This window comes from Acipenser ruthenus, chromosome 44, assembly GCF_902713425.1.
Source record: "Acipenser ruthenus chromosome 44, fAciRut3.2 maternal haplotype, whole genome shotgun sequence".
Lineage (NCBI taxonomy): Eukaryota > Metazoa > Chordata > Actinopteri > Acipenseriformes > Acipenseridae > Acipenser > Acipenser ruthenus.
Genome location: NC_081232.1, coordinates 4,638,023 through 4,664,999, shown reverse-complemented (window position 1 = coordinate 4,664,999; position 26,977 = coordinate 4,638,023). Strand labels below are relative to the sequence as shown.

Below are 26,977 nucleotides of genomic sequence, written 5' to 3'. Positions count from 1 at the left end.
AATCCAGGAGCTGTTGAGGGATTTTGAACAGAAGTGTATGGGGGCCATTGTCAGGAGTAGGGCTAGGTATGTGGTCGAAGGAGAACGAAGTTCATAATTTTGTCTTTGGTTTGGAGTCCTTTACGCAGCGATCCTCTTATATTGGGGAACTGTTAACATCGACGGGCGAAAGGATCAGTGATACAGTGAAAATATTGGATGAAGTATGCACTTTTTATAAAAGTCTCTTTCAATCACAGGGCACAGTCAGGACAGAGAGAGAGACATTGCTATCCTATATAGATAAAACAGTTAGTGATAGTGATAGGGTGAAGTGTGATAGTGAGGTCACTGTGTCAGAGATTGAGGAGGCTTTAGCAGGCATGAAGACTAATAAAAGCCCAGGTTCGGATGGGTTCCCAATTGAATTTTATAGGGCTTTTAAAGAGATGCTGGGGCCAATTTTAGTGAAGGTGTACAAGGAGATTCAGGAGGATGGGTTGTTGAGTCCCACAATGAGGAGGAGTATTATTACTTTAATTTACAAAAAGCAGGGTGACCCTGCTCTTCTTAAGAATTATAGGCCTTTAAGCTTGCTTAATTGTGACTATAAGATCTTGACACGAGTTTTTGCCAATAGGTTGAAGGGGGTAATGCCTACAATCATTTCACACTCTCAGACGTATTGTGTAGCAGGTAGGGATATAGCAGACACGGTCTGTTCCCTCAGGGATGTGGTGGGATTTCTTGTGGGGCAGAAAGCAGATGGATACATCTTGAAACTAGATCAAGAGAAGGCATTTGATCGAGTGGAGCATGACTATTTATTGGCTGTTCTTAAAGGGTTTGGGTTTGGGGATGGATTTGTCTCTTGGGTCCGGACGTTTTATACAGACATTTTTAGCTGTGTCAAGTGTAATGGGTTTCTTACTGGGTATTTTTCTGTAGAAAGGTCAGTGCGACAGGGTTGCCCTCTGTCTGCACTATTATATTCTATTATTTCAGAGCCCTTGAGCCTGGCTATTAAATGTACAAGGGGCATAGAAGCAGTCCCTGTGCCAGGGAGCACAGCTCCCTCTTTGATTTATCAATATGCTGATGACACGACATTTACAGTATCCAGTTTAAGCAGCATACCTCTTATTATGAAAGTGGTTGATTCTTATTGTGCTGCCTCAGGTGCCAAAGTTAATATGGCTAAGTCTGAACTTTTGTCTGTGGGTTGTGGTGATGCTGCTGCACTGTCCAGTTTGCCCTTTAAATTGGTCACTGATAAGGTGAAGGTTTTAGGGGTGTATGTGGGGGTGGATGAGAAGACAGTTGTAGACTACACTTGGACTGAAAAGATTGCTAAAATGAGAGCGAGGTTGAATCTGTGGAGTTCCCGGGGCCTGACTCTGAAAGGGAAAGTGTTGGTTTTGAACAGTCTGTTTTTGTCAATGCTGTGGTACACTTTATGTGTAATGGAGCTCCCAGGTTGGGTGGAGAGGGAGATAAAGACCCTCATAGTGCGATATTTGTGGGATGGGAAGCCCCCCAAAATCAGCTATAATACCATTATAGGGGAGGTTAAGAAAGGGGGGTTGATGCTTGCTGATCCAGTGCTGAAAAAGAATAGTTTTCGTGTGAAACTGGTAAGGAAGTATTTGGATCCCAGTAATGTGAGTCTGTGGAAATATTTTATGACTCATTTTTTGGGTTTGTGTGGGGGGTTGGGAATGGGGAAGGAACTGTTATTTATGAGATTGAAGCCAAGCATGATTGTTGGCATTCCCTATTTTTATAAAGAAGTTTTATTAGCTTGGTCAGTTTTTTTGAGATTTGTTTCTTTTGTTCCGGAAAACAAGGGGCAAATGCTACACTCTCCCTACCCCCCCACTCGACCTCTCCGCTCCGCCTGCACTAGAAGACTAGCTCTACCACCGCTACGCTCCCCTGCCTCCAAAGCCCGCTCCTTCTCCACCCTTGCTACGCAGTGGTGGAATGACCTTCCTACAGATGTCAGGACTGCCCAGTCCCTGACCACATTCCGGCGCCTCCTTAAGACCCACCTCTTCAAAGAGCACCTGTAGAACTCCTCTGTTTGTATCCTGGGACACTATCACCCTTCATGTAAATGTGCTTTATTTTGCTCTTATCAGCCCCCTATTTTACTGCATTTAATCCTGTACTTCAGAATACTGTAATCTGCCAAGTTTTTAACCTGTAGTACTTTGTATTTAATCACATCCTGATGTAACTATCACTATTTAATCATATCCTGATGTAACTATCACTATTACCTGCTGTATTATTGAATTGTGGTTTGTCAAACTTGTACTTTGCTTGAACAAAAGTTATTGTATTTCTTGCTCTTATTGTATTACTTGTATTGTAACGCTTGAAATGTTTTTGCTTACGATTGTAAGTCGCCCTGGATAAGGGCGTCTGCTAAGAAATAAATAATAATAATAATAATAGAACAACCATTGTTTTTAAATCCCTTACTTACAGTAGAAGGTGAGGCAGTTTATGACAAGTGTTTTCTGGATGCTGGCATTGTCAAGATCAAAGATGTTATGTATGAAGTAAGGGAAGGTTTCTTGCCTCTACAGGCAGTAGTGGATATGGTTCAGGAGGCCGATGAGGACGTATCAGTAGAAACTATTCAGAAGGTTTTTGCTAAGATTAAGAGCACAATACCTCCAAGCTGGGTGTCAGTGATTGATAAAGGGCAAGCAGAGCGAGAAGGGGAAGGGGTAATATTTCCAAGGATGTTTTTTCAGAAGGGGAGGGAGACTTTTAGTATTTTGGAGGGGACAACTAACATATTTTTCAAGTTTTTCTTGAGCATGGTTTTTAAGAAGCCCACGTCAGAGAACTTTTGGGGTGCCATATTTCCTGAGATTGTGCCTTCTACAATTTGGTGCAATGTTCGTTTGCCATTTCTGCCTCCTCAATATGAAGCTTTGGACTACAAACTGAGGCATAACTGTCTATTTACTAAAAAACTATTGTATAGACTGCACCTCACAGAGTCTGCATTGTGTTCAGTGTGCGGAACAAGGGAAGAAGGGCTTCAACATTTGTTTCTGAACTGTACTGGGCTGGGGGGTTTTAAAGAGTTTTTAGGAATGATAATTGAAGGGCTATTTAAGTCTGCAGACCTGGGTGTGTTAAATCTCTTGTCTTGGGATGATTTCTTTCTTTTTGGTTTACATACTCAGGTTGAGAATGTCAATGTTTTTGTTGTCAATTTGTTTCTCAGTTATGCCAGGTATACTATCTGGCAAAGAAGGAATCTGATGCAATATCATGGCAGGAATCTCAACATTGTTAAACTTTATGTCACTAATCTGAAAAAGAATGTTTCAGATATATTCTTTTACTGTAAAAGTGTGGGTTGTATGAAGCGATTTGATGATTTGATATTGTATAATAATGTTTTTCTTAGGATGGAGGGGGGTGGGCTTGTTTTTTGTTTGTGAACATGTGTCTTCTCAGTGATGATTTTTGAATGGTATATTTGAAATACTGATTTTCTGTTTATCATATGAATCTTAGAGAAAAATGCAATCGCCTGCGGCCACACCACCTTGAATAAGCTTGATCTCGTCTGATCTCAGAAGCTAAGCAATGTTGGGCTTGGTTAGTACTTGGATGGGAGACCACCTGGGAATATCAAGTGCTGCAGGCATTACATTTTACATTTGAAATGTGTGGAGGACAAAAGGAAATTTTGGAGGAATCACCACCAGCTCAATAAACATAAAAGGCATGAAAGCAGAAATGCAATCACCTGCGCCACACCACCTTGAATAAGCCTGATCTCGTCTGATCTCAGAAGCTAAGCAATGTTGGGCTTGGTTAGTACTTGGATGGGAGGCCACCTGGGAATATCAAGTGCTGCAGGCATTACATTTTACATTTGAAATGTGTGGAGGACAAAAGGAAATTTTGGAGGAATCACCCCCAGCTCACTAAACATAAAAGTCATGAAAGCAGAAATGCAATCGCCTGCGGCCACACCACCTTAAATAAGCCTGATCTCGTCTGATCTCAGAAGCTAAGCAATGTTGGGCTTGGTTAGTACTTGGATGGGAGGCCACCTGGGAATATCAAGTGCTGCAGGCATTACATTTTACAATTGAAATGTGTGGAGGACAAAAGGAAATTTTGGAGGAATCACCCCCAGCTCACTAAACATAAAAGTCATGAAAGCAGAAATGCAATCGCCAGCGGCCACACCACCTTGAATAAGCCTGATCTCGTCTGATCTCAGAAGCTAAGCAATGTTGGGCTTGGTTAGTACTTGGATGGGAGACCACCTGGGAATATCAAGTGCTGCAGGCATTACATTTTTGTAATTACATTTTACAATTGAAATGTGTGGAGGACAAAAGGAAATTTTGGAGGAATCACCCCCAGCTCACTAAACATAAAAGTCATGAAAGCAGAAATGCAATCGCCTGCGGCCACACCACCTTGAATAAGCCTGCTCTTGTCTGATCTCAGAAGCTAAGCAATATTGGGCTTGGTTAGTACTTGGATGGGAGACCACCTGGGAATATCAAGTGCTGCAGGCATTACATTTTACAATTGAAATGTGTGGAGGACAAAAGGAAATTTTGGAGGAATCACCCCCAGCTCACTAAACATAAAAGTCATGAAAGCAGAAATGCAATCGCCTGCGGCCACACCACCTTGAATAAGCCTGATCTCGTCTGATCTCAGAAGCTAAGCAATGATGGGCTTGGTTAGTACTTGGATGGGAGACCACCTGGGAATATCAAGTGCTGCAGGCATTACATTTTACAATTGAAATGTGTGGAGGCCAAAAGGAAATTTTTGAGGAATCACCCCCAGCTCACTAAACATAAAAGTCATGAAAGCAGAAATGCAATCGCCTGCGGCCACACCACCTTGAATAAGCCTGATCTCGTCTGATCTCAGAAGCTAAGCAATGTTGGGCTTGGTTAGTACTTGGATGGGAGACCACCTGGGAATATCAAGTGCTGCAGGCATTACATTTTTGTAATTACATTTTACAATTGAAATGTGTGGAGGCCAAAAGGAAATTTTGGAGGAATCACCCCCAGCTCACTAAACATAAAAGTCATGAAAGCAGAAATGCAATCGCCTGCGGCCACACCACCTTGAATAAGCCTGATCTCGTCTGATCTCAGAAGCTAAGCAATGTTGGGCTTGGTTAGTACTTGGATGGGAGACCACCTGGGAATATCAAGTGCTGCAAGCATTACATTTTACAATTGAAATGTGTGGAGGACAAAAGGAAATTTTGGAGGAATCACCCCCAGCTCCCTAAACATAAAAGTCATGAAAGCAGAAATGCAATCGCCTGCGGCCACACCACCTTGAATAAGCCTGATCTCAGAAGCTAAGCAATGTTGGGCTTGGTTAGTACTTGGATGGGAGACCACCTGGGAATATCAAGTGCTGCAGGCATTACATTTTTGTAATTACATTTTACAATTGAAATGTGTGGAGGACAAAAGGAAATTTTGGAGGAATCACCCCCAGCTCACTAAACATAAAAGTCATGAAAGCAGAAATGCAATCGCCTGCGGCCACACCACCTTGAATAAGCCTGATCTCAGAAGCTAAGCAATGTTGGGCTTGGTTAGTACTTGGATGGGAGACCACCTGGGAATATCAAGTGCTGCAGGCATTACATTTTTGTAATTGAAATGTGTGGAGGCCAAAGGGAAATTTTGGAGGAATCACCCCCAGCTCCCTAAACATAAAAGTCATGAAAGCAGAAATGCAATCGCCTGCGGCCACACCACCTTGAATAAGCCTGATCTCAGAAGCTAAGCAATGTTGGGCTTGGTTAGTACTTGGATGGGAGACCACCTGGGAATATCAAGTGCTGCAGGCATTACATTTTTGTAATTACATTTTACAATTGAAATGTGTGGAGGACAAAAGGAAATTTTGGAGGAATCACCCCCAGCTCCCTAAACATAAAAGTCATGAAAGCAGAAATGCAATCGCCTGCGGCCACGCCACCTTGAATAAGCCTGATCTCAGAAGCTAAGCAATGTTGGGCTTGGTTAGTACTTGGATGGGAGACCACCTGGGAATATCAAGTGCTGCAGGCATTACATTTTTGTAATTACATTTTACAATTGAAATGTGTGGAGGACAAAAGGAAATTTTGGAGGAATCACCCCCAGCTCCCTAAACATAAAAGTCATGAAAGCAGAAATGCAATCGCCTGCGGCCACACCACCTTGAATAAGCCTGATCTCAGAAGCTAAGTAATGTTGGGCTTGGTTAGTACTTGGATGGGAGACCACCTGGGAATATCAAGTGCTGCAGGCATTACATTTTTGTAATTACATTTTACAATTGAAATGTGTGGAGGACAAAAGGAAATTTTGGATGAATCACCCCCAGCTCCCTAAACATAAAAGTCATGAAAGCAGAAATGCAATCGCCTGCGGCCACACCACCTTGAATAAGCCTGATCTCAGAAGCTAAGCAATGTTGGGCTTGGTTAGTACTTGGATGGGAGACCACCTGGGAATATCAAGTGCTGCAGGCATTACATTTTTGTAATTACATTTTACAATTGAAATGTGTGGAGGACAAAAGGAAATTTTGGAGGAATCACCCCCAGCTCACTAAACATAAAAGTCATGAAAGCAGAAATGCAATCGCCTGCGGCCACACCACCTTGAATAAGCCTGATCTCGTCTGATCTCAGAAGCTAAGCAATGTTGGGCTTGGTTAGTACTTGGATGGGAGACCACCTGGGAATATCAAGTGCTGCAAGCATTACATTTTACAATTGAAATGTGTGGAGGACAAAAGGAAATTTTGGAGGAATCACCCCCAGCTCCCTAAACATAAAAGTCATGAAAGCAGAAATGCAATCGCCTGCGGCCACGCCACCTTGAATAAGCCTGATCTCAGAAGCTAAGCAATGTTGGGCTTGGTTAGTACTTGGATGGGAGACCACCTGGGAATATCAAGTGCTGCAGGCATTACATTTTTGTAATTACATTTTACAATTGAAATGTGTGGAGGACAAAAGGAAATTTTGGAGGAATCACCCCCAGCTCACTAAACATAAAAGTCATGAAAGCAGAAATGCAATCGCCTGCGGCCACACCACCTTGAATAAGCCTGATCTCAGAAGCTAAGCAATGTTGGGCTTGGTTAGTACTTGGATGGGAGACCACCTGGGAATATCAAGTGCTGCAGGCATTACATTTTTGTAATTGAAATGTGTGGAGGCCAAAGGGAAATTTTGGAGGAATCACCCCCAGCTCCCTAAACATAAAAGTCATGAAAGCAGAAATGCAATCGCCTGCGGCCACACCACCTTGAATAAGCCTGATCTCAGAAGCTAAGCAATGTTGGGCTTGGTTAGTACTTGGATGGGAGACCACCTGGGAATATCAAGTGCTGCAGGCATTACATTTTTGTAATTACATTTTACAATTGAAATGTGTGGAGGACAAAAGGAAATTTTGGAGGAATCACCCCCAGCTCCCTAAACATAAAAGTCATGAAAGCAGAAATGCAATCGCCTGCGGCCACGCCACCTTGAATAAGCCTGATCTCAGAAGCTAAGCAATGTTGGGCTTGGTTAGTACTTGGATGGGAGACCACCTGGGAATATCAAGTGCTGCAGGCATTACATTTTTGTAATTACATTTTACAATTGAAATGTGTGGAGGACAAAAGGAAATTTTGGAGGAATCACCCACAGCTCCCTAAACATAAAAGTCATGAATGCAGAAATGCAATCGCCTGCGGCCACACCACCTTGAATAAGCCTGATCTCAGAAGCTAAGTAATGTTGGGCTTGGTTAGTACTTGGATGGGAGACCACCTGGGAATATCAAGTGCTGCAGGCATTACATTTTTGTAATTACATTTTACAATTGAAATGTGTGGAGGACAAAAGCAAATTTTGGAGGAATCACCCCCAGCTCCCTAAACATAAAAGTCATGAAAGCAGAAATGCAATCGCCTGCGGCCACACCACCTTGAATAAGCCTGATCTCAGAAGCTAAGCAATGTTGGGCTTGGTTAGTACTTGGATGGGAGACCACCTGGGAATATCAAGTGCTGCAGGCATTACATTTTTGTAATTACATTTTACAATTGAAATGTGTGGAGGACAAAAGGAAATTTTGGAGGAATCACCCCCAGCTCACTAAACATAAAAGTCATGAAAGCAGAAATGCAATCGCCTGCGGCCACACCACCTTGAATAAGCCTGATCTCGTCTGATCTCAGAAGCTAAGTAATGTTGGGCTTGGTTAGTTCTTGGATGGGAGACCACCTGGGAATATCAAGTGCTGCAGGCATTACATTTTACAATTGAAATGTGTGGAGGACAAAAGGAAATTTTGGAGGAATCACCCCCAGCTCCCTAAACATAAAAGTCATGAAAGCAGAAATGCAATCGCCTGCGGCCACACCACCTTGAATAAGCCTGATCTCAGAAGCTAAGCAATGTTGGGCTTGGTTAGTACTTGGATGGGAGACCACCTGGGAATATCAAGTGCTGCAGGCATTACATTTTACAATTGAAATGTGTGGAGGACAAAAGGAAATTTTGGAGGAATCACCCCCAGCTCCCTAAACATAAAAGTCATGAAAGCAGAAATGCAATTGCCTGCGGCCACACCACCTTGAATAAGCCTGATCTCAGAAGCTAAGCAATGTTGGGCTTGGTTAGTATTTGGATGGGAGACCACCTGGGAATATCAAGTGCTGCAGGCATTACATTTTACAATTGAAATGTGTGGAGGACAAAAGGAAATTTTGGAGGAATCACCCCCAGCTCACTAAACATAAAAGTCATGAAAGCAGAAATGCAATTGCCTGCGGCCACACCACCTTGAATAAGCCTGATCTCGTCTGATCTCAGAAGCTAAGCAATGTTGGGCTTGGTTAGTACTTGGATGGGAGACCACCTGGGAATATCAAGTGCTGCAGGCATTACATTTTTGTAATTACATTTTACAATTGAAATGTGTGGAGGACAAAAGGAAATTTTGGAGGAATCACCCCCAGCTCACTAAACATAAAAGTCATGAAAGCAGAAATGCAATCGCCTGCGGCTACACCACCTTGAATAAGCCTGATCTCAGAAGCTAAGCAATGTTGGGCTTGGTTAGTACTTGGATGGGAGACCACCTGGGAATATCAAGTGCTGCAGGCATTACATTTTTGTAATTACATTTTACAATTGAAATGTGTGGAGGCCAAAAGGAAATTTTGGAGGAATCACCCCCAGCTCACTAAACATAAAAGTCATGAAAGCAGAAATGCAATCGCCTGCGGCCACACCACCTTGAATAAGCCTGATCTCGTCTGATCTCAGAAGCTAAGCAATGTTGGGCTTGGTTAGTACTTGGATGGGAGACCACCTGGGAATATCAAGTGCTGCAGGCATTACATTTTACAATTGAAATGTGTGGAGGACAAAAGGAAATTTTGGAGGAATCACCCCCAGCTCACTAAACATAAAAGTCATGAAAGCAGAAATGCAATTGCCTGCGGCCACACCACCTTGAATAAGCCTGATCTCGTCTGATCTCAGAAGCTAAGCAATGTTGGGCTTGGTTAGTACTTGGATGGGAGACCACCTGGGAATATCAAGTGCTGCAGGCATTACATTTTTGTAATTACATTTTACAATTGAAATGTGTGGAGGACAAAAGGAAATTTTGGAGGAATCACCCCCAGCTCACTAAACATAAAAGTCATGAAAGCAGAAATGCAATCGCCTGCGGCCACACCACCTTGAATAAGCCTGATCTCAGAAGCTAAGCAATGTTGGGCTTGGTTAGTACTTGGATGGGAGACCACCTGGGAATATCAAGTGCTGCAGGCATTACATTTTTGTAATTACATTTTACAATTGAAATGTGTGGAGGACAAAAGGAAATTTTGGAGGAATCACCCCCAGCTCACTAAACATAAAAGTCATGAAAGCAGAAATGCAATCGCCTGCGGCCACACCACCTTGAATAAGCCTGATCTCAGAAGCTAAGCAATGTTGGGCTTGGTTAGTACTTGGATGGGAGACCACCTGGGAATATCAAGTGCTGCAGGCATTACATTTTTGTAATTACATTTTACAATTGAAATGTGTGGAGGACAAAAGGAAATTTTGGAGGAATCACCCCCAGCTCACTAAACATAAAAGTCATGAAAGCAGAAATGCAATCGCCTGCGGCCACACCACCTTGAATAAGCCTGATCTCGTCTGATCTCAGAAGCTAAGCAATGTTGGGCTTGGTTAGTACTTGGATGGGAGACCACCTGGGAATATCAAGTGCTGCAGGCATTACATTTTTGTAATTACATTTTACAATTGAAATGTGTGGAGGCCAAAAGGAAATTTTGGAGGAATCACCCCCAGCTCACTAAACATAAAAGTCATGAAAGCAGAAATGCAATCGCCTGCGGCCACACCACCTTGAATAAGCCTGATCTCAGAAGCTAAGCAATGTTGGGCTTGGTTAGTACTTGGATGGGAGACCACCTGGGAATATCAAGTGCTGCAGGCATTACATTTTTGTAATTACATTTTACAATTGAAATGTGTGGAGGACAAAAGGAAATTTTGGAGGAATCACCCCCAGCTCACTAAACATAAAAGTCATGAAAGCCGAAATGCAATCGCCTGCAGCCACACCACCTTGAATAAGCCTGATCTCAGAAGCTAAGCAATGTTGGGCTTGGTTAGTACTTGGATGGGAGACCACCTGGGAATATCAAGTGCTGCAGGCATTACATTTTACAATTGAAATGTGTGGAGGACAAAAGGAAATTTTGGAGGAATCACCCCCAGCTCACTAAACATAAAAGTCATGAAAGCAGAAATGCAATCGCCTGCTGCCACACCACCTTGAATAAGCCTGATCTCGTCTGATCTCAGAAGCTAAGCAATGTTGGTCTTGGTTAGTACTTGGATGGGAGACCACCTGGGAATATCAAGTGCTGCAGGCATTACATTTTACAATTGAAATGTGTGGAGGACAAAAGGAAGTTTTGGAGGAATCACCCCCAGCTCCCTAAACATAAAAGTCATGAAAGCAGAAATGCAATCGCCTGCGGCCACACCACCTTGAATAAGCCTGATCTCAGAAGCTAAGCAATGTTGGGCTTGGTTAGTACTTGGATGGGAGACCACCTGGGAATATCAAGTGCTGCCGGCATTACATTTTACAATTGAAATGTGTGGAGGACAAAAGGAAATTTTGGAGGAATCACCCCCAGCTCACTAAACATAAAAGTCATGAAAGCAGAAATGCAATCGCCTGCGGCCACACCACCTTGAATAAGCCTGATCTCAGAAGCTAAGCAATGTTGGGCTTGGTTAGTACTTGGATGGGAGACCACCTGGGAATATCAAGTGCTGCAGGCATTACATTTTTGTAATTACATTTTACAATTGAAATGTGTGGAGGACAAAAGGAAATTTTGGAGGAATCACCCCCAGCTCACTAAACATAAAAGTCATGAAAGCAGAAATGCAATCGCCTGCGGCCACACCACCTTGAATAAGCCTGATCTCGTCTGATCTCAGAAGCTAAGCAATGTTGGGCTTGATTAGTACTTGGCTGGGAGACCACCTGGGAATATCAAGTGCTGCAGGCATTACATTTTACAATTGAAATGTGTGGTGGACAAAAGGAAATTTTGGAGGAATCACCCCCAGCTCACTAAACATAAAAGTCATGAAAGCAGAAATGCAATCGCCTGCGGCCACACCACCTTGAATAAGCTTGATCTCGTCTGATCTCAGAAACTAAGCAATGTTGGGCTTGGTTAGTACTTGGATGGGAGACCACCTGGGAATATCAAGTGCTGCAGGCATTACATTTTTGTAATTACATTTTACAATTGAAATGTGTGGAGGACAAAAGGAAATTTTGGAGGAATCACCCCCAGCTCACTAAACATAAAAGTCATGAAAGCCGAAATGCAATCGCCTGCAGCCACACCACCTTGAATAAGCCTGATCTCAGAAGCTAAGCAATGTTGGGCTTGGTTAGTACTTGGATGGGAGACCACCTGGGAATATCAAGTGCTGCAGGCATTACATTTTACAATTGAAATGTGTGGAGGACAAAAGGAAATTTTGGAGGAATCACCCCCAGCTCACTAAACATAAAAGTCATGAAAGCAGAAATGCAATCGCCTGCTGCCACACCACCTTGAATAAGCCTGATCTCGTCTGATCTCAGAAGCTAAGCAATGTTGGTCTTGGTTAGTACTTGGATGGGAGACCACCTGGGAATATCAAGTGCTGCAGGCATTACATTTTACAATTGAAATGTGTGGAGGACAAAAGGAAGTTTTGGAGGAATCACCCCCAGCTCCCTAAACATAAAAGTCATGAAAGCAGAAATGCAATCGCCTGCGGCCACACCACCTTGAATAAGCCTGATCTCAGAAGCTAAGCAATGTTGGGCTTGGTTAGTACTTGGATGGGAGACCACCTGGGAATATCAAGTGCTGCCGGCATTACATTTTACAATTGAAATGTGTGGAGGACAAAAGGAAATTTTGGAGGAATCACCCCCAGCTCACTAAACATAAAAGTCATGAAAGCAGAAATGCAATCGCCTGCGGCCACACCACCTTGAATAAGCCTGATCTCAGAAGCTAAGCAATGTTGGGCTTGGTTAGTACTTGGATGGGAGACCACCTGGGAATATCAAGTGCTGCAGGCATTACATTTTTGTAATTACATTTTACAATTGAAATGTGTGGAGGACAAAAGGAAATTTTGGAGGAATCACCCCCAGCTCACTAAACATAAAAGTCATGAAAGCAGAAATGCAATCGCCTGCGGCCACACCACCTTGAATAAGCCTGATCTCGTCTGATCTCAGAAGCTAAGCAATGTTGGGCTTGATTAGTACTTGGCTGGGAGACCACCTGGGAATATCAAGTGCTGCAGGCATTACATTTTACAATTGAAATGTGTGGTGGACAAAAGGAAATTTTGGAGGAATCACCCCCAGCTCACTAAACATAAAAGTCATGAAAGCAGAAATGCAATCGCCTGCGGCCACACCACCTTGAATAAGCTTGATCTCGTCTGATCTCAGAAACTAAGCAATGTTGGGCTTGGTTAGTACTTGGATGGGAGACCACCTGGGAATATCAAGTGCTGCAGGCATTACATTTTTGTAATTACATTTTACAATTGAAATGTGTGGAGGACAAAAGGAAATTTTGGAGGAATCACCCCCAGCTCACTAAACATAAAAGTCATGAAAGCAGAAAAGCAATCGCCTGCGGCCACACCACCTTGAATAAGCCTGATCTCAGAAGCTAAGCAATGTTGGGCTTGGTTAGTACTTGGATGGGAGACCACCTGGGAATATCAAGTGCTGCAGGCATTACATTTTACAATTGAAATGTGTGGAGGACAAAAGGAAATTTTGGAGGAATCACCCCCAGCTCACTAAACATAAAAGTCATGAAAGCAGAAATGCAATCGCCTGCGGCCACACCACCTTGAATAAGCCTGATCTCAGAAGCTAAGCAATGTTGGGCTTGGTTAGTACTTGGATGGGAGACCACCTGGGAATATCAAGTGCTGCAGGCATTACGTTTTGTAATTACATTTTACAATTGAAATGTGTGGAGGACAAAAGGAAATTTTGGAGGAATCACCCCCAGCTCCCTAAACATAAAAGTCATGAAAGCAGAAATGCAATCGCCTGCGGCCACACCACCTTGAATTAGCCTAATCTCAGAAGCTAAGCAATGTTGGGCTTGGTTAGTACTTGGATGGGAGACCACCTGGGAATATCAAGTGCTGCAGGCATTACATTTTTGTAATTACATTTTACAATTGAAATGTGTGGAGGACAAAAGGAAATTTTGGAGGAATCACCCCCAGCTCACTAAACATAAAAGTCATGAAAGCAGAAATGCAATCGCCTGCGGCCACACCACCTTGAATAAGCCTGATCTCGTCTGATCTCAGAAGCTAAGCAATGTTGGGCTTGATTAGTACTTGGATGGGAGACCACCTGGGAATATCAAGTGCTGCAGGCATTACATTTTTGTAATTACATTTTACAATTGAAATGTGTGGAGGACAAAAGGAAATTTTGGAGGAATCACCCCCAGCTCACTAAACATAAAAGTCATGAAAGCAGAAATGCAATCGCCTGCGGCCACACCACCTTGAATAAGCCTGATCTCGTCTGATCTCAGAAGCTAAGCAATGTTGGGCTTGATTAGTACTTGGCTGGGAGACCACCTGGGAATATCAAGTGCTGCAGGCATTACATTTTACAATTGAAATGTGTGGAGGCCAAAGGGAAATTTTGGAGGAATCACCCCCAGCTCACTAAACATAAAAGTCATGAAAGCAGAAATGCAATCGCCTGCGGCCACACCACCTTGAATAAGCCTGATCTCAGAAGCTAAGCAATGTTGGGCTTGGTTAGTACTTGGATGGGAGACCACCTGGGAATATCAAGTGCTGCAGGCATTACATTTTACAATTGAAATGTGTGGAGGCCAAAGGGAAATTTTGGAGGAATCACCCCCAGCTCACTAAACATAAAAGTCATGAAAGCAGAAATGCAATCGCCTGCGGCCACACCAACTTGAATTAGCCTAATCTCAGAAGCTAAGCAATGTTGGGCTTGGTTAGTACTTGGATGGGAGACCACCTGGGAATATCAAGTGCTGCAGGCATTACATTTTACAATTGAAATGTGTGGAGGCCAAAGGGAAATTTTGGAGGAATCACCCCCAGCTCACTAAACATAAAAGTCATGAAAGCAGAAATGCAATCGCCTGCGGCCACACCAACTTGAATAAGCCTGATCTCAGAAGCTAAGCAATGTTGGGCTTGGTTAGTACTTGGATGGGAGACCACCTGGGAATATCAAGTGCTGCAGGCATTACATTTTTGTAATTACATTTTACAATTGAAATGTGTGGACAAAAGGAAATTTTGGAGGAATCACCCCCAGCTCACTAAACATAAAAGTCATGAAAGCAGAAATGCAATCGCCTGCGGCCACACCACCTTGAATAAGCCTGATCTCAGAAGCTAAGCAATGTTGGGCTTGGTTAGTACTTGGATGGGAGACCACCTGGGAATATCAAGTGCTGCAGGCATTACATTTTTGTAATTACATTTTACAATTGAAATGTGTGGAGGACAAAAGGAAATTTTGGAGGAATCACCCCCAGCTCACTAAACATAAAAGTCATGAAAGCAGAAATGCAATCGCCTGCGGCCACACCACCTTGAATAAGCCTGATCTCGTCAGATCTCAGAAGCTAAGCAATGTTGGGCTTGGTTAGTACTTGGATGGGAGACCACCTGGGAATATCAAGTGCTGCAGGCATTACATTTTACAATTGAAATGTGTGGAGGCCAAAGGGAAATTTTGGAGGAATCACCCCCAGCTCACTAAACATAAAAGTCATGAAAGCAGAAATGCAATCGCCTGCGGCCACACCAACTTGAATTAGCCTAATCTCAGAAGCTAAGCAATGTTGGGCTTGGTTAGTACTTGGATGGGAGACCACCTGGGAATATCAAGTGCTGCAGGCATTACATTTCACAATTGAAATGTGTGGAGGACAAAAGGAAATTTTGGAGGAATCACCCCCAGCTCAATAAACATAAAAGTCATGAAAGCAGAAATGCAATCGCCTGCGGCCACACCAAATTGAATAAGTCTGATCTCAGAAGCTAAGCAATGTTGGGATTGGTTAGTACTTGAATGGAAGACCACCTGGGAATATCAAGTGCTGCAGGCATTACATTTTTGTAATTACATTTTACAATTGAAATGTGTGGAGGACAAAAGGAAATTTTGGAGGAATCACCCCCAGCTCACTAAACATAAAAGTCATGAAAGCAGAAATGCAATCGCCTGCAGCCACACCACCTTGAATAAGCCTGATCTCGTCTGATCTCAGAAGCTAAGCAATGTTGGGCTTGGTTAGTACTTGGATGGGAGACCACCTGGGAATATCAAGCGCTGCAGGCATTCTATTTTACAATTGAAATGTGTGGAGGACAAAAGGAAATTTTGGAGGAATCACCCCCAGCTAACTAAACATAAAAGTCATGAAAGCAGAAATGCAATCACCTGCGGCCACACCACCTTGAATAAGCCTGATCTCGTCTGATCTCAGAAGCTAAGCAATGTTGGGTTTGGTTAGTACTTGGATGGGAGACCACCTGGGAATATCAAGTGCTGCAGGCATTACATTTTTGTAATTACAATTTACAATTGAAATGTGTGGAGGACAAATGGAAATTTTGGAGGAATCACCCCCAGCTCACTAAACATAAAAGTCATGAAAGCAGAAATGCAACCGCCTGCGGCCACACCACCTTGAATAAGCCTGATCTCGTCTGATCTCAGAAGCTAAGCAATGTTGGGCTTGGTTAGTACTTGGATGGGAGACCACCTGGGAATATCAAGCGCTGCAGGCATTCTATTTTACAATTGAAATGTGTGGAGGACAAAAGGAAATTTTGGAGGAATCACCCCCAGCTAACTAAACATAAAAGTCATGAAAGCAGAAATGCAATCACCTGCGGCCACACCACCTTGAATAAGCCTGATCTCGTCTGATCTCAGAAGCTAAGCAATGTTGGGCTTGGTTAGTACTTGGATGGGAGACCACCTGGGAATATCAAGTGCTGCAGGCATTACATTTTTGTAATTACAATTTACAATTGAAATGTGTGGAGGACAAATGGAAATTTTGGAGGAATCACCCCCAGCTCACTAAACATAAAAGTCATGAAAGCAGAAATGCAACCGCCTGCGGCCACACCACCTTGAATAAGCCTGATCTCGTCTGATCTCAGAAGCTAAGCAATGTTGGGCTTGCTTAGTACTTGGTTGGGAGACAACCTGGGAATATCAAGTGCTGCAGGCATTACATTTTTGTAATTACATTTTACAATTGAAATGTGTGGAGGACAAAAGGAAATTTTGGAGGAATCACCCCCAGCTCACTGAACATAAAAGTCATGACAGCAGAAATGCAATTGCCTGCGGCCACACCTCCTTGAATAAGCCTGATCTCGTCTGATCTCAGAAGCTAAGCAATGTTGGGCTTGGTTAGTACTTGGATGGGAGACCACCTGGGAATATCAAGTGCTGCAGGCATTACATTTTACAATTGAAATGTGTGGAGGACAAAAGGAAATTTTGGAGGAATCACGCCCAGCTCACTAAACATAAAAGTCATGACAGCAGAAATGCAATCGCCTGCTGCCGCACCACCTTGAATAAACCTGATCTCGTCTGATCTCAGAAGCTAAGCAATGTTGGGCTTGGTTAGTACTTGGATGGGAGACCACCTGGGAATATCAAGTGCTGCAGGCATTATATTTTTGTAATTACATTTTACAATTGAAATGTGTGGAGGACAAAAGGAAATTTTGGAGGAATCACCCCCAGCTCACTAAACATAAAAGTCATGAAAGCAGAATTGCAATCGCCTGCGGCCACACCACCTTGAATAAGCCTGATCTCGCCTGATCTCGTCTGATCTCAGAAGCTAAGCAATGTTGGGCTTGGTTACTACTTGGATGGGAGACCACCTGGGAATGTGAAGTGCTGCAGGCATTACATTTTACAATTGAAATGTGTGGAGGACAAAAGGAAATTTTGGAGGAATCACCCCCAGCTCACTAAACATAAAAGTCATGAAAGCAGAAATGCAATCGCCTGCGGCCACACCACCTTGAATAAGCCTGATCTCGTCTGATCTCAGAAGCTAAGCAATGTTGGGCTTGGTTAGTACTTGGATGGGAGACCACCTGGGAATATCAACCTTCTTTTCACATCTGAGCAGATTACAACTCCCCATGCCATTAGCTTACTCCTAATGTCCAGGTCAGATATATATATATGCAGGCAAATTTAAAAAAGAAACCACCACTTTACCTGAAGAAAGTGGCTCACATTCAAAATTATTTCCCTTTATGCATATTCCTCCAAGCAGTATTTCAGCCACTTCTCTGCTCTCCACCATAATTTCATATTTGTCCTGTTGTTTAGGAACACATGCAAATACTTTCCCAAATCCACACTGCTTATCAGTGGCATTTATCACATCTTCAGCTGAAATCTTTGAATTGTCCTTAACCAGAACAACAACCGTATACTCTTTTTTATAAATCCTTTTTTCTCCATGAAGCCTATTTTCAGCTCCACTTGTGTCCCCGGCATGCCTAGACATGCCTAGGGACATTGTCCGTTGTACATCCACAACTCCAGGCACACAATCCTTTTCAATCACAACAGTCCTAGAAATGTCCAAAGAAAATCCAAGAAAAAAGATGAATATTAAAGTAGAAAAACCTCAAAATAAAATCCCCAAACAGAGATTCCTCCACTAGCACAGTGTAGCTTCCTCCTCTGATCACCTGACCAATCCCACAATGCACCAGGCTTATTCAAGGTGGTGTGGCCGCAGGCGATTGCATTTCTGCTTTCATGACTTTTATGTTTAGTGAGCTGGGGGTGATTCCTCCAAAATTTCCTTTTGTCCTCCACACATTTCAATTGTAAAATGTAATGCCTGCAGCACTTGATATTCCCAGGTGGTCTCCCATCCAAGTACTAACCAAGCCCAACATTGCTTTGCTTCTGAGATCAGATGAGATCAGGCTTATTCAAGGTGGTGTGGCCGCAGGCAGTCGCATTTCTGCTTTCATGACTTTTATGTTTAGTGAGCTGGGGGTGATTCCTCCAAAATTTCCTTTTGTCCTCCACACATTTCAATTGTAAAATGTAATACCTGCAGCACTTGATATTCCCAGGTGGTCTCCCATCCAAGTACTAACCAAGCCCAACATTACTTAGCTTCTGAGATCAGACGAGATCAGGGTTATTCAAGGTGGTGTGGCAGCAGGCGATTGCATTTCTGCTTTCATAACTTTTATGTTTAGTGAGCTGGGGGTGATTCCTCCAAAATTTCCTTTTGTCCTCCACACATTTCAATTGTAAAATGTAATGCCTGCAGCACTTGATATTCCCAGGTGGTCTCCCATCCAAGTACTAACCAAGCCCAACATTGCTTAGCTTCTGAGATCAGACGAGATCAGGCTTATTCAAGGTGGTGTGGCCGCAGGCGATTGCATTTCTGCTTTCATGACTTTTATGTTTAGTGAGCTGGGGGTGATTCCTCCAAAATTTCCTTTTGTCCTCCACACATTTCAATTGTAAAATGTAATTACAAAAATGTAATGCCTGCAGCACTTGATATTCCCAGGTGGTCTCCCATCCAAGTACTAACCAAGCCCAACATTGCTTAGCTTCTGAGATCAGACGAGATCAGGCTTATTCAAGGTGGTGTGGCCGCAGGCGATTGCATTTCTGCTTTCATGACTTTTATGTTTAGTGAGCTGGGGGTGATTCCTCCCAAATTTCCTTTTGTCCTCCACACATTTCAATTGTAAAATGTAATTACAAAAATGTAATGCCTGCAGCACTTGATATTCCCAGGTGGTCTCCCATCCAAGTACTAACCAAGCCCAACATTGCTTAGCTTCTGAGATCAGACGAGATCAGGCTTATTCAAGGTGGTGTGGCCGCAGGCGATTGCATTTCTGCTTTCATGACTTTTATGTTTAGTGAGCTGGGGGTGATTCCTCCCAAATTTCCTTTTGTCCTCCACACATTTCAATTGTAAAATGTAATGCCTGCAGCACTTGATATTCCCAGGTGGTCTCCCATCCAAGTACTAACCAAGCCCAACATTGCTTAGCTTCTGAGATCAGACGAGATCAGGCTTATTCAAGGTGGTGTGGCCGCAGGCGATTGCATTTCTGCTTTCATGACTTTTATGTTTAGTGAGCTGGGGGTGATTCCTCCAAAATTTCATTTTGTCCTCAACACATTTCAATTGTAAAATGTATTTACAAAAATGTAATGCCTGCAGCACTTGATATTCCCAGGTGGTCTCCCATCCAAGTACTAACCAAGCCCAACATTGCTTAGCTTCTGAGATCAGACGAGAGCAGGCTTATTCAAGGTGGTGTGGCCGCAGGCGATTGCATTTCTGCTTTCATGACTTTTATGTTTAGTGAGCTGGGGGTGATTCCTCCAAAATTTCCTTTTGTCCTCCACACATTTCAATTGTAAAATGTAATTACAAAAATGTAATGCCTGCAGCACTTGATATTCCCAGGTGGTCTCCCATCCAAGTACTAACCAAGCCCAACATTGCTTAGCTTCTGAGATCAGACGAGATCAGGCTTATTCAAGGTGGTGTGGCCGCAGGCGATTGCATTTCTGCTTTCATGACTTTTATGTTTAGTGAGCTGGGGGTGATTCCTCCAAAATTTCCTTTTGTCCTCCACACATTTCAATTGTAAAATGTAATTACTAAAATGTAATGCCTGCAGCACTTGATATTCCCAGGTGGTCTCCCATCCAAGTACTAACCAAGCCCAACATTGCTTAGCTTCTGAGATCAGACGAGATCAGGCTTATTCAAGGTGGTGTGGCCGCAGGCGATTGCATTTCTGCTTTCATGACTTTTATGTTTAGTGAGCTGGGGGTGATTCCTCCAAAATTTCCTTTTGTCCTCCACACATTTCATTTGTAAAATGTAATGCCTGCAGCACTTGATATTCCCAGGTGGTCTCCCATCCAAGTACTAACCAAGCCCAACATTGCTTAGCTTCTGAGATCAGACGAGATCAGGCTTATTCAAGGTGGTGTGGCCGCAGGCGATTGCATTTCTGCTTTCATGACTTTTATGTTTAGTGAGCTGGGGGTGATTCCTCCAAAATTTCCTTTTGTCCTCCACACATTTCAATTGTAAAATGTAATTACAAAAATGTAATGCCTGCAGCACTTGATATTCCCAGGTGGTCTCCCATCCAAGTACTAACCAAGCCCAACATTGCTTAGCTTCTGAGATCAGACGAGATCAGGCTTATTTTTTTTTTTTTTTTTTTTCGTGTTTTCCTAAGAAAAATATTGTTATAGAGAATTTTTTCATCAAAATGCTCCATTTGTTTATGTTCTACACAGTAATGAAATATATATGAAATATTTTTCTTCACATAAAAAATATACAATTTTACAATATCTACTTTCATATTATGAAACTCTGCCATGTTTCTTCTCTTTAAAATTGTATACCTTGCATAACTCAAAAATAAGTTCACCGCTAGAGTGTTAACATTATCTATTTTATCAGTCAATCCAAACAAAAACATTTCCTCCCATGACAATGTATTGAGTACATTCTGCTCTGCAAATTTAAAGAACCCCTCTATTAAACCCCTCAAGTATTCCCTCAGCCCCTGCAGTTCAGTGCATTTTACAAATAGATGCAATAATCCTTCCTCTCTACTTTGACACACTGAACACAAGGCATTGTCACTTTTGTGCATTTTAAAAAGGAGCCACTTTGTAAAGATGCAGTTGTGCCTCAGTTTAAAATCATTTTCTTCACATTCGGGAGATTTATAAGTCTGTCTTACATTATTCCAAATTGTACAGATTTTAAAGTTTGGAAATATTTTTTGCCAGAATTGCTCCGACGTTGGCTTTTTAAAAACCACACTCATTAACACTAAATAGAACAATTTGGTCGTACATTCAATAATGTTAAAGTATTTATTTTTCCTTTTTAGAAGAAACACAGGCAAAGAAACTCCACGTGACAGTTTGCTGTTATGTTCTTGATTAATAACCCTCACCCAACTCTCAGGGACGGCACTTTGTATTTTACTGTACTCCTTTATTATTATACTAATGGGAATATCTTCGTTCTTTTCTTTTACCAAGTCAACTATTGCCAAACTGGGTAAAAAGCCTTCTTTAAAAACGTACATAATGTCTTTAATTTTACTAACACCTGCTTCTATAAAACTCTTTTTATAAAGTGTCACACCTTGCACTTTTAACAGTGGGTTCAAAAAAAGAGGCTGCTCCAATATTTGTTCTCTGGTCTCTGGCTTAAAAGAGACATGCTGCAAGAACTCAGACCAAGCCACTAGAACTTCTTTATAAATCCAGGGAACATCCTTTACCATTGAAGGTTTAAGACACATTAATAGAATTTCTTCCCCCATTCCCAAACCCCCACAATTTGATAAAAAATGTTTCAGAAAGTGCTTCCATACACTGTTATTCGTAGGGTCTAAAAACTTTTTAACCACTTTAATTCGAAAGCTCTTTCGTTTTAGCTCAATATCTGCCAGCATTAGCCCTCCTTTACTGATTTTCCCAATGACTGTATTATAGCTGATCTTAGCAGGTTTCCCAGCCCACAGAAACCTAACCATCATGTTTTTAATCTCTTTCTCAGCCCACTGGGGGATCTCCTTAACACTCAGTAAATACCATATCCTGGAAAGAAACAGACTATTAATGACCAAGACTTTACCCTTCAGAGTCAACTCCCTGCCACTCCACAAATTCAAGATGGCCCTCATTTTGATTATCTTTTCCTGCCAGTTCTTTTCAGCCACTGACCTCTCTTCTAATCCAATATATACCCCCAAGATCTGAAGGCTTTCCTCTGCAATTTTGAAAGGTATATCTAAAAGTGTATTGCTTTTCCTTACAGGGAGAATTTCTGATTTATCAATATTGATTTTTGCCCCTGAAGCAGAACAGTAAGATGTGAACACTTCCATTATTTTTGGGATGCTGTCTAAACTCGACACTGTGAGTGTGGTGTCATCTGCATGCTGATATATAATTGATTTTTCATTACAACCAGGAATTGGGACTCCAATTATGTCTTTATTCCCTTGTATTGCCAGGCTCAGGGGTTCTGCAATTACTGAATACAGCAAAGCAGAGAGAGGACATCCCTGTCTCACTGACCTCTCCACTGGGAAGAACTCAGTCAGATTGCCATTACATTTTACCCTACTAAAAATATTGGTATAAAAAATCTTAACCCATGAGGTAAAACTATTCCCAAAACCAAATCTCTGCAGCACCTCTAATAAGTAATCATGTTCCACCCTATCAAAGGCTTTTTCCTGATCTACTTTTAAAATATAGCCTTCTTTTTGCTCCATTTTCAAGTAACTAACTACATCCCTTACCGAACATATTGTATCCGCTATATCCCTTCCTGGCACACAATAAGTTTGGGAGGAGGATATTATCTTAGGCAATACCGCTTTCAAACGATTTGTGAAAATCCTTGTTAGTGCCTTATAATCACAATTCAACAGACTTATGGGCCGGTAGTTTTTTAATAAGGCTTTATCTCCTTGTTTCTTGTAGATTAAAGTAACTATCCCCATTCTCATTGTTGGACTTAAAAGACCTTTCTCTTTAACCTCTTTAAATACTTGTAATAAAATAGGGCAGATAAGATTTTTAAATTTAAGATAAAATTCCAGGGTTAACCCATCTGAACCAGGACTTTTATTAGTTGTCATATCCTGCAAGGCGTCTTCTAGTTCCTCCAACCTAATCTCCTTCTCACAACTCTCCCTGTCTTCCTCACTCACTTTAGTTGCTATAAAAGAAAGTATTTTCTCCCTCTCCTCCAAAATTGTACCTTGTTTTTTAAAAAGCCCTGTGTAAAAATTACAAACTTCTTTTAAGATTTCACCCTGTTCTTCAGTTACTTCCCCATTACTTTTAGTCAGTTCTTCTATATAGGAATCCTGTTGTCTTTGTTTTTCAAGCCCAAAAAAGAATGTAGTGCTTTTCTCTCCCTCCACCACGTCTGGCTTTGGATCTTAGTATTGCCCCCTCACAGCGCTCGTTTTCAATTCCTTTAATTTTGTCTTGCAATTCCTCAATTCTGTTATAATTCATATCCATCAGTTCTGCTGCCTTCTCATATTCACGTTTAAGTTCTACCTGAACCTCCTGCTCATTCTTAATTTTAATTTTATTTCTATTTATCCCATATTGAATGCAGTATTTCTTTATATTGTATTTTAAATTATCCCACCATATTCGTTTTTCATTTTGAAACAATGGACACTTCATACTATCCCTAATTAATATTTCAATTCCCTTACTAAACAAATCTTCTTTCAAAAATTGATTATTAAGACACCACAACCCTGGTCCTTTATGCAACTTATTAAACAGGACTTGAAAAGAGAAAGCAGCATGATCGCTGAAAGAGGTGAATTTATAACCAATCTTCCCCAGGTAGCTAAGAAAGTTAACATGACATATTCCAAAATCTATTCTGCTTTGGTTTAATTCCTTTTGTACAAACTGTCTCCTGGAGAAATCCCTCTTTAAAGAATTTCGGCATCTCCAGAAATCAATATAATTATAATTCTCCAAATGCCTTGCCAACAAATTTCTGGAATAATCACCTTTGAAAACCATTCCTGATGCGATGTCAATAGTGCTCATAGCTACATTGAAGTCTCCCACCATAATGACATTGTCTGCTCCTAGGTGTCTCTCTAGGCCAGTAAAAAAATCAAAACGCTCCTTTTGATCATTAGGAGCATAACAATTAACCAATTCAAAACAGTTATTTTTAAAATGAATTTGCATTTTTATAAATCTCCCTTCGGTATCCTTCTCTAACAAAGAAACGCTTTCCTTAAAATTATTACTAACTAATACAGCCACCCCTCTCCTGTGGTTGGAATAATTACTAGTATAGATGTCCCCATTCCATAAATGCTTGAAATCATGAATAAAAACGTCATCCCAGAAAGTTTCCTGCAGGCAGACAATATCATTCTTATTTACATTAATTAAAACTTGTTCAAGTTTAGCAAAATTCCTTAACCCATTTACATTAAGTGATAATATTGAGACCATTCCTGCAAAAAGAAGAAACAATTCTTTCAAAAACCTGACCATTATGCTTCCTCTTCCTGCAGAACATCAAACCCTTTTGTTTTAATCATTTTTGCAACCGTTGTTTTGCAAACCAATGTCCCAATGTCTTTCTTTTTCCTCACACATCTGGATGTGATCTTATCAAGGTTAGGTTTCACTTTCACCTTCGATCTTCTAAACATTTTTTTTCCCCCTGTCTCAACCCATTCCTCCTTCTCTATTTTGTTATTTCCAATTCCCTCAGCCACAGTTAGCATAGTTTTCCCTAAAGGGCAAGTTATGCTCAACCCTTCTGTTGAACAGTCTCCAGCAGCTTGTACCTGCTCTACCCCCTCCTTACTTGTTGATGCAGCTTCCAACCGGACCCCCATCTCCCTTGCAATATCTGTCGATAGTGTTTGGTCATCAGCAGCCTCCATTTCTATAACTGCAGCTTGTGGCTCCTTCCCAGCATTCATTCTCGGTGCTGCAGTTTCACTCACCACTTTCCCATTTGTTGATGCAGCTTCCACCCAGTCCCCCGACTCCCTTGCAATATCTGTCGATAGTGTTTGGTCATCAGCAGCCTCCATTTCTATAACTGCAGCTTGAGGCTCCTCTCCAGCATTCAGTCTCGGTACTGCAGTTTCACTTCCTGCTTTTTTATGAGTGCCCTCCAACTCCTTATGCTCCAGTGGTCCAGTAATATCATCGTCTTCCTCAGTTCCTCTATCACTGTCAGTACCCTTGTCCTTGCTCCCAGCCTTACTGTCCGAGTCAATGCAAATGCACCACTGCGGCTTCCTCCTACACTCCTCACAACGCGGCGCTGCACAGTTCCTGCTTGAGTGCCCCTGAACCCCGCAATCAAAACAAATGAAAGTGGGGCAGTCCTTGAGTAGATGTTCCGAGGACAGACATGACAGGCAAACTTTATGTTGATTGTTATGTATCACCCTAAAATGTCTCAGCCCCTCAGCTGTTACAAACTTTGCGCTGTAAGGCAATGACTTTACTTCATTAGTGAATTGAACCATAACAAACCTTGTCCCATCAGCAACATGAGTACCTGGGTAAAACCTTCTTTTCACATCTGAGCAGATTACAACTCCCCATGCCATTAGCTTACTCCTAATGTCCAGGTCAGATATATATGCAGGCAAATTTAAAAAAGAAACCACCACTTTACCTGAAGAAAGTGGCTCACATGCAAAATTATTTCCCTTTATGCATATTCCTCCAAGCAGTATTTCAGCCACTTCTCTGCTCTCCACCGTAATTTCATATTTGTCCTGTTGTTTAGGAACACATGCAAATACTTTCCCAAATCCACACTGCTTATCAGTGGCATTTATCACATCTTCAGCTGAAATCTTTGAATTGTCCTTAACCAGAACAACAACCGTATACTCTTTTTTATAAATCCTTTTTTCTCCATGAGGCCTTTTTTCAGCTCCACTTGTGTCCCCGGCATGCCTAGACATGCCTAGGGACATTGTCCGTTGTACATCCACAACTCCAGGCACACAATCCTTTTCAATCACAACAGTCCTAGAAATGTCCAAAGAAAATCCAAGAAAAAAGATGAATATTAAAGTAGAAAAACCTCAAAATAAAATCCCCAAACAGAGATTCCTCCTATGATCACCTGACCAATCCCACAATGCACCAGGCTTATTCAAGGTGGTGTGGCCGCAGGCGATTGCATTTCTGCTTTCATGACTTTTATGTTTAGTGAGCTGGGGGTGATTCCTCCAAAATTTCCTTTTGTCCTCCACACATTTCAATTGTAAAATGTAATGCCTGCAGCACTTGATATTCCCAGGTGGTCTCCCATCCAAGTACTAACCAAGCCCAACATTGCTTAGCTTCTGAGATGAGACGAGATCAGGCTTATTCAAGGTGGTGTGGCCGCAGGCGATTGCAGTTCTGCTTTCATGACTTTTATGTTTAGTGAGCTGGGGGTGATTCCTCCAAAATTTCCTTTTGTCCTCCACACATTTCAATTGTAAAATGTAATGCCTGCAGCACTTGATATTCCCAGGTGGTCTCCCATCCAAGTACTAACCAAGCCTAATATTGCTTAGCTTCTGAGTTCAGACGTGATCAGGCTTATTCAAGGTGGTGTGGCCGCAGGCGATTGCGTTTCTGCTTTCATGACTTTTATGTTTAGTGAGCTGGGGGTGATTCCTCCAAAATTTCCTTTTGTCCTCCACACATTTCAA

The 26,977-nt window shown here is 42.0% G+C and overlaps 36 non-coding genes and 39 pseudogenes across 36 annotated transcripts; 63 read left to right on the top strand and 12 right to left on the bottom strand.

Annotated features, from left to right (window-relative positions):
- Positions 1-3,536: 3,536 nt before the first annotated feature.
- Positions 3,537-3,655, top strand: LOC131710500 (5S ribosomal RNA). The gene has a single exon (XR_009312372.1). It is a non-coding gene; the product is annotated as a 5S ribosomal RNA (ribosomal RNA).
- Positions 3,656-3,755: 100 nt separating this feature from the next.
- On the top strand, positions 3,756-3,873 carry LOC131714349 (5S ribosomal RNA; annotated as a pseudogene).
- Positions 3,874-3,973: 100 nt separating this feature from the next.
- Positions 3,974-4,092, top strand: LOC131712901 (5S ribosomal RNA). The gene has a single exon (XR_009314788.1). It is a non-coding gene; the product is annotated as a 5S ribosomal RNA (ribosomal RNA).
- Positions 4,093-4,192: 100 nt separating this feature from the next.
- LOC131710632 (5S ribosomal RNA) lies at positions 4,193-4,311 on the top strand. The gene has a single exon (XR_009312514.1). It is a non-coding gene; the product is annotated as a 5S ribosomal RNA (ribosomal RNA).
- Positions 4,312-4,425: 114 nt separating this feature from the next.
- On the top strand, positions 4,426-4,544 carry LOC131714249 (5S ribosomal RNA; annotated as a pseudogene).
- A 100-nt stretch (positions 4,545-4,644) lies between these two features.
- Positions 4,645-4,763, top strand: LOC117407972 (5S ribosomal RNA). Its single transcript, XR_004545217.2, has one exon. It is a non-coding gene; the product is annotated as a 5S ribosomal RNA (ribosomal RNA).
- A 100-nt stretch (positions 4,764-4,863) lies between these two features.
- LOC131718079 (5S ribosomal RNA) lies at positions 4,864-4,982 on the top strand. The gene has a single exon (XR_009316974.1). It is a non-coding gene; the product is annotated as a 5S ribosomal RNA (ribosomal RNA).
- Positions 4,983-5,096: 114 nt separating this feature from the next.
- Positions 5,097-5,215, top strand: LOC131711337 (5S ribosomal RNA). The gene has a single exon (XR_009313221.1). It is a non-coding gene; the product is annotated as a 5S ribosomal RNA (ribosomal RNA).
- Positions 5,216-5,315: 100 nt separating this feature from the next.
- LOC131715031 (5S ribosomal RNA) lies at positions 5,316-5,424 on the top strand (annotated as a pseudogene).
- Positions 5,425-5,538: 114 nt separating this feature from the next.
- Positions 5,539-5,647, top strand: LOC131715030 (5S ribosomal RNA; annotated as a pseudogene).
- Positions 5,648-5,748: 101 nt separating this feature from the next.
- LOC131715029 (5S ribosomal RNA) lies at positions 5,749-5,857 on the top strand (annotated as a pseudogene).
- Positions 5,858-5,971: 114 nt separating this feature from the next.
- Positions 5,972-6,080, top strand: LOC131715565 (5S ribosomal RNA; annotated as a pseudogene).
- Positions 6,081-6,194: 114 nt separating this feature from the next.
- On the top strand, positions 6,195-6,303 carry LOC131715606 (5S ribosomal RNA; annotated as a pseudogene).
- A 114-nt stretch (positions 6,304-6,417) lies between these two features.
- On the top strand, positions 6,418-6,526 carry LOC131715028 (5S ribosomal RNA; annotated as a pseudogene).
- Positions 6,527-6,640: 114 nt separating this feature from the next.
- Positions 6,641-6,759, top strand: LOC131711336 (5S ribosomal RNA). The gene has a single exon (XR_009313220.1). It is a non-coding gene; the product is annotated as a 5S ribosomal RNA (ribosomal RNA).
- A 100-nt stretch (positions 6,760-6,859) lies between these two features.
- LOC131715564 (5S ribosomal RNA) lies at positions 6,860-6,968 on the top strand (annotated as a pseudogene).
- A 114-nt stretch (positions 6,969-7,082) lies between these two features.
- LOC131715027 (5S ribosomal RNA) lies at positions 7,083-7,191 on the top strand (annotated as a pseudogene).
- A 101-nt stretch (positions 7,192-7,292) lies between these two features.
- On the top strand, positions 7,293-7,401 carry LOC131715026 (5S ribosomal RNA; annotated as a pseudogene).
- A 114-nt stretch (positions 7,402-7,515) lies between these two features.
- LOC131715562 (5S ribosomal RNA) lies at positions 7,516-7,624 on the top strand (annotated as a pseudogene).
- Positions 7,625-7,738: 114 nt separating this feature from the next.
- On the top strand, positions 7,739-7,847 carry LOC131715605 (5S ribosomal RNA; annotated as a pseudogene).
- A 114-nt stretch (positions 7,848-7,961) lies between these two features.
- On the top strand, positions 7,962-8,070 carry LOC131715025 (5S ribosomal RNA; annotated as a pseudogene).
- A 114-nt stretch (positions 8,071-8,184) lies between these two features.
- On the top strand, positions 8,185-8,303 carry LOC131713148 (5S ribosomal RNA). Its single transcript, XR_009315033.1, has one exon. It is a non-coding gene; the product is annotated as a 5S ribosomal RNA (ribosomal RNA).
- A 100-nt stretch (positions 8,304-8,403) lies between these two features.
- LOC131715024 (5S ribosomal RNA) lies at positions 8,404-8,512 on the top strand (annotated as a pseudogene).
- Positions 8,513-8,612: 100 nt separating this feature from the next.
- Positions 8,613-8,721, top strand: LOC131715716 (5S ribosomal RNA; annotated as a pseudogene).
- A 100-nt stretch (positions 8,722-8,821) lies between these two features.
- On the top strand, positions 8,822-8,940 carry LOC131718078 (5S ribosomal RNA). Its single transcript, XR_009316973.1, has one exon. It is a non-coding gene; the product is annotated as a 5S ribosomal RNA (ribosomal RNA).
- Positions 8,941-9,054: 114 nt separating this feature from the next.
- Positions 9,055-9,163, top strand: LOC131715471 (5S ribosomal RNA; annotated as a pseudogene).
- A 114-nt stretch (positions 9,164-9,277) lies between these two features.
- Positions 9,278-9,396, top strand: LOC131718077 (5S ribosomal RNA). The gene has a single exon (XR_009316972.1). It is a non-coding gene; the product is annotated as a 5S ribosomal RNA (ribosomal RNA).
- A 100-nt stretch (positions 9,397-9,496) lies between these two features.
- LOC131718076 (5S ribosomal RNA) lies at positions 9,497-9,615 on the top strand. Its single transcript, XR_009316971.1, has one exon. It is a non-coding gene; the product is annotated as a 5S ribosomal RNA (ribosomal RNA).
- A 114-nt stretch (positions 9,616-9,729) lies between these two features.
- LOC131715022 (5S ribosomal RNA) lies at positions 9,730-9,838 on the top strand (annotated as a pseudogene).
- A 114-nt stretch (positions 9,839-9,952) lies between these two features.
- On the top strand, positions 9,953-10,061 carry LOC131715021 (5S ribosomal RNA; annotated as a pseudogene).
- A 114-nt stretch (positions 10,062-10,175) lies between these two features.
- On the top strand, positions 10,176-10,294 carry LOC131718075 (5S ribosomal RNA). The gene has a single exon (XR_009316970.1). It is a non-coding gene; the product is annotated as a 5S ribosomal RNA (ribosomal RNA).
- Positions 10,295-10,408: 114 nt separating this feature from the next.
- LOC131715020 (5S ribosomal RNA) lies at positions 10,409-10,517 on the top strand (annotated as a pseudogene).
- A 114-nt stretch (positions 10,518-10,631) lies between these two features.
- LOC131715285 (5S ribosomal RNA) lies at positions 10,632-10,740 on the top strand (annotated as a pseudogene).
- A 100-nt stretch (positions 10,741-10,840) lies between these two features.
- On the top strand, positions 10,841-10,959 carry LOC131713121 (5S ribosomal RNA). Its single transcript, XR_009315009.1, has one exon. It is a non-coding gene; the product is annotated as a 5S ribosomal RNA (ribosomal RNA).
- Positions 10,960-11,059: 100 nt separating this feature from the next.
- Positions 11,060-11,168, top strand: LOC131715721 (5S ribosomal RNA; annotated as a pseudogene).
- A 100-nt stretch (positions 11,169-11,268) lies between these two features.
- On the top strand, positions 11,269-11,377 carry LOC131715019 (5S ribosomal RNA; annotated as a pseudogene).
- A 114-nt stretch (positions 11,378-11,491) lies between these two features.
- Positions 11,492-11,610, top strand: LOC131720652 (5S ribosomal RNA). Its single transcript, XR_009319549.1, has one exon. It is a non-coding gene; the product is annotated as a 5S ribosomal RNA (ribosomal RNA).
- A 100-nt stretch (positions 11,611-11,710) lies between these two features.
- On the top strand, positions 11,711-11,829 carry LOC131711068 (5S ribosomal RNA). The gene has a single exon (XR_009312950.1). It is a non-coding gene; the product is annotated as a 5S ribosomal RNA (ribosomal RNA).
- A 114-nt stretch (positions 11,830-11,943) lies between these two features.
- Positions 11,944-12,052, top strand: LOC131715284 (5S ribosomal RNA; annotated as a pseudogene).
- Positions 12,053-12,152: 100 nt separating this feature from the next.
- On the top strand, positions 12,153-12,271 carry LOC131713120 (5S ribosomal RNA). The gene has a single exon (XR_009315008.1). It is a non-coding gene; the product is annotated as a 5S ribosomal RNA (ribosomal RNA).
- Positions 12,272-12,371: 100 nt separating this feature from the next.
- On the top strand, positions 12,372-12,480 carry LOC131715720 (5S ribosomal RNA; annotated as a pseudogene).
- A 100-nt stretch (positions 12,481-12,580) lies between these two features.
- Positions 12,581-12,689, top strand: LOC131715018 (5S ribosomal RNA; annotated as a pseudogene).
- Positions 12,690-12,803: 114 nt separating this feature from the next.
- On the top strand, positions 12,804-12,922 carry LOC131720651 (5S ribosomal RNA). The gene has a single exon (XR_009319548.1). It is a non-coding gene; the product is annotated as a 5S ribosomal RNA (ribosomal RNA).
- Positions 12,923-13,022: 100 nt separating this feature from the next.
- LOC131711067 (5S ribosomal RNA) lies at positions 13,023-13,141 on the top strand. Its single transcript, XR_009312949.1, has one exon. It is a non-coding gene; the product is annotated as a 5S ribosomal RNA (ribosomal RNA).
- Positions 13,142-13,255: 114 nt separating this feature from the next.
- LOC131715017 (5S ribosomal RNA) lies at positions 13,256-13,364 on the top strand (annotated as a pseudogene).
- A 100-nt stretch (positions 13,365-13,464) lies between these two features.
- On the top strand, positions 13,465-13,573 carry LOC131715016 (5S ribosomal RNA; annotated as a pseudogene).
- A 113-nt stretch (positions 13,574-13,686) lies between these two features.
- Positions 13,687-13,795, top strand: LOC131716311 (5S ribosomal RNA; annotated as a pseudogene).
- Positions 13,796-13,909: 114 nt separating this feature from the next.
- On the top strand, positions 13,910-14,028 carry LOC131717022 (5S ribosomal RNA). Its single transcript, XR_009315907.1, has one exon. It is a non-coding gene; the product is annotated as a 5S ribosomal RNA (ribosomal RNA).
- Positions 14,029-14,142: 114 nt separating this feature from the next.
- On the top strand, positions 14,143-14,261 carry LOC131720650 (5S ribosomal RNA). The gene has a single exon (XR_009319547.1). It is a non-coding gene; the product is annotated as a 5S ribosomal RNA (ribosomal RNA).
- Positions 14,262-14,361: 100 nt separating this feature from the next.
- LOC131715015 (5S ribosomal RNA) lies at positions 14,362-14,470 on the top strand (annotated as a pseudogene).
- A 100-nt stretch (positions 14,471-14,570) lies between these two features.
- Positions 14,571-14,679, top strand: LOC131716510 (5S ribosomal RNA; annotated as a pseudogene).
- A 100-nt stretch (positions 14,680-14,779) lies between these two features.
- LOC131716005 (5S ribosomal RNA) lies at positions 14,780-14,888 on the top strand (annotated as a pseudogene).
- Positions 14,889-14,999: 111 nt separating this feature from the next.
- Positions 15,000-15,108, top strand: LOC131715014 (5S ribosomal RNA; annotated as a pseudogene).
- Positions 15,109-15,222: 114 nt separating this feature from the next.
- On the top strand, positions 15,223-15,341 carry LOC131719116 (5S ribosomal RNA). Its single transcript, XR_009318012.1, has one exon. It is a non-coding gene; the product is annotated as a 5S ribosomal RNA (ribosomal RNA).
- Positions 15,342-15,441: 100 nt separating this feature from the next.
- On the top strand, positions 15,442-15,550 carry LOC131716509 (5S ribosomal RNA; annotated as a pseudogene).
- Positions 15,551-15,873: 323 nt separating this feature from the next.
- On the top strand, positions 15,874-15,992 carry LOC131710661 (5S ribosomal RNA). Its single transcript, XR_009312543.1, has one exon. It is a non-coding gene; the product is annotated as a 5S ribosomal RNA (ribosomal RNA).
- Positions 15,993-16,092: 100 nt separating this feature from the next.
- Positions 16,093-16,211, top strand: LOC131712831 (5S ribosomal RNA). The gene has a single exon (XR_009314721.1). It is a non-coding gene; the product is annotated as a 5S ribosomal RNA (ribosomal RNA).
- A 114-nt stretch (positions 16,212-16,325) lies between these two features.
- Positions 16,326-16,444, top strand: LOC131710514 (5S ribosomal RNA). The gene has a single exon (XR_009312387.1). It is a non-coding gene; the product is annotated as a 5S ribosomal RNA (ribosomal RNA).
- Positions 16,445-16,544: 100 nt separating this feature from the next.
- Positions 16,545-16,663, top strand: LOC131710829 (5S ribosomal RNA). Its single transcript, XR_009312711.1, has one exon. It is a non-coding gene; the product is annotated as a 5S ribosomal RNA (ribosomal RNA).
- A 114-nt stretch (positions 16,664-16,777) lies between these two features.
- Positions 16,778-16,896, top strand: LOC131713766 (5S ribosomal RNA; annotated as a pseudogene).
- Positions 16,897-17,010: 114 nt separating this feature from the next.
- LOC131709795 (5S ribosomal RNA) lies at positions 17,011-17,129 on the top strand. Its single transcript, XR_009311658.1, has one exon. It is a non-coding gene; the product is annotated as a 5S ribosomal RNA (ribosomal RNA).
- Positions 17,130-17,229: 100 nt separating this feature from the next.
- On the top strand, positions 17,230-17,348 carry LOC131712150 (5S ribosomal RNA). The gene has a single exon (XR_009314042.1). It is a non-coding gene; the product is annotated as a 5S ribosomal RNA (ribosomal RNA).
- Positions 17,349-17,462: 114 nt separating this feature from the next.
- Positions 17,463-17,591, top strand: LOC131715609 (5S ribosomal RNA; annotated as a pseudogene).
- Positions 17,592-18,546: 955 nt separating this feature from the next.
- LOC117967407 (5S ribosomal RNA) lies at positions 18,547-18,665 on the bottom strand. The gene has a single exon (XR_004662028.2). It is a non-coding gene; the product is annotated as a 5S ribosomal RNA (ribosomal RNA).
- Positions 18,666-18,765: 100 nt separating this feature from the next.
- On the bottom strand, positions 18,766-18,884 carry LOC117967396 (5S ribosomal RNA; annotated as a pseudogene).
- A 100-nt stretch (positions 18,885-18,984) lies between these two features.
- Positions 18,985-19,103, bottom strand: LOC117967500 (5S ribosomal RNA). The gene has a single exon (XR_009316969.1). It is a non-coding gene; the product is annotated as a 5S ribosomal RNA (ribosomal RNA).
- Positions 19,104-19,217: 114 nt separating this feature from the next.
- Positions 19,218-19,336, bottom strand: LOC117967406 (5S ribosomal RNA). The gene has a single exon (XR_004662027.2). It is a non-coding gene; the product is annotated as a 5S ribosomal RNA (ribosomal RNA).
- Positions 19,337-19,450: 114 nt separating this feature from the next.
- Positions 19,451-19,569, bottom strand: LOC131718073 (5S ribosomal RNA). Its single transcript, XR_009316967.1, has one exon. It is a non-coding gene; the product is annotated as a 5S ribosomal RNA (ribosomal RNA).
- A 100-nt stretch (positions 19,570-19,669) lies between these two features.
- Positions 19,670-19,788, bottom strand: LOC131718072 (5S ribosomal RNA). The gene has a single exon (XR_009316966.1). It is a non-coding gene; the product is annotated as a 5S ribosomal RNA (ribosomal RNA).
- A 114-nt stretch (positions 19,789-19,902) lies between these two features.
- LOC131712663 (5S ribosomal RNA) lies at positions 19,903-20,021 on the bottom strand. The gene has a single exon (XR_009314554.1). It is a non-coding gene; the product is annotated as a 5S ribosomal RNA (ribosomal RNA).
- A 114-nt stretch (positions 20,022-20,135) lies between these two features.
- Positions 20,136-20,254, bottom strand: LOC131718071 (5S ribosomal RNA). The gene has a single exon (XR_009316965.1). It is a non-coding gene; the product is annotated as a 5S ribosomal RNA (ribosomal RNA).
- Positions 20,255-20,368: 114 nt separating this feature from the next.
- On the bottom strand, positions 20,369-20,487 carry LOC131718070 (5S ribosomal RNA). The gene has a single exon (XR_009316964.1). It is a non-coding gene; the product is annotated as a 5S ribosomal RNA (ribosomal RNA).
- A 100-nt stretch (positions 20,488-20,587) lies between these two features.
- Positions 20,588-20,706, bottom strand: LOC131718069 (5S ribosomal RNA). Its single transcript, XR_009316963.1, has one exon. It is a non-coding gene; the product is annotated as a 5S ribosomal RNA (ribosomal RNA).
- Positions 20,707-26,552: 5,846 nt separating this feature from the next.
- Positions 26,553-26,671, bottom strand: LOC131713468 (5S ribosomal RNA; annotated as a pseudogene).
- Positions 26,672-26,771: 100 nt separating this feature from the next.
- On the bottom strand, positions 26,772-26,890 carry LOC131713517 (5S ribosomal RNA; annotated as a pseudogene).
- Between the last annotated feature and the right edge of the window lie 87 nt (positions 26,891-26,977).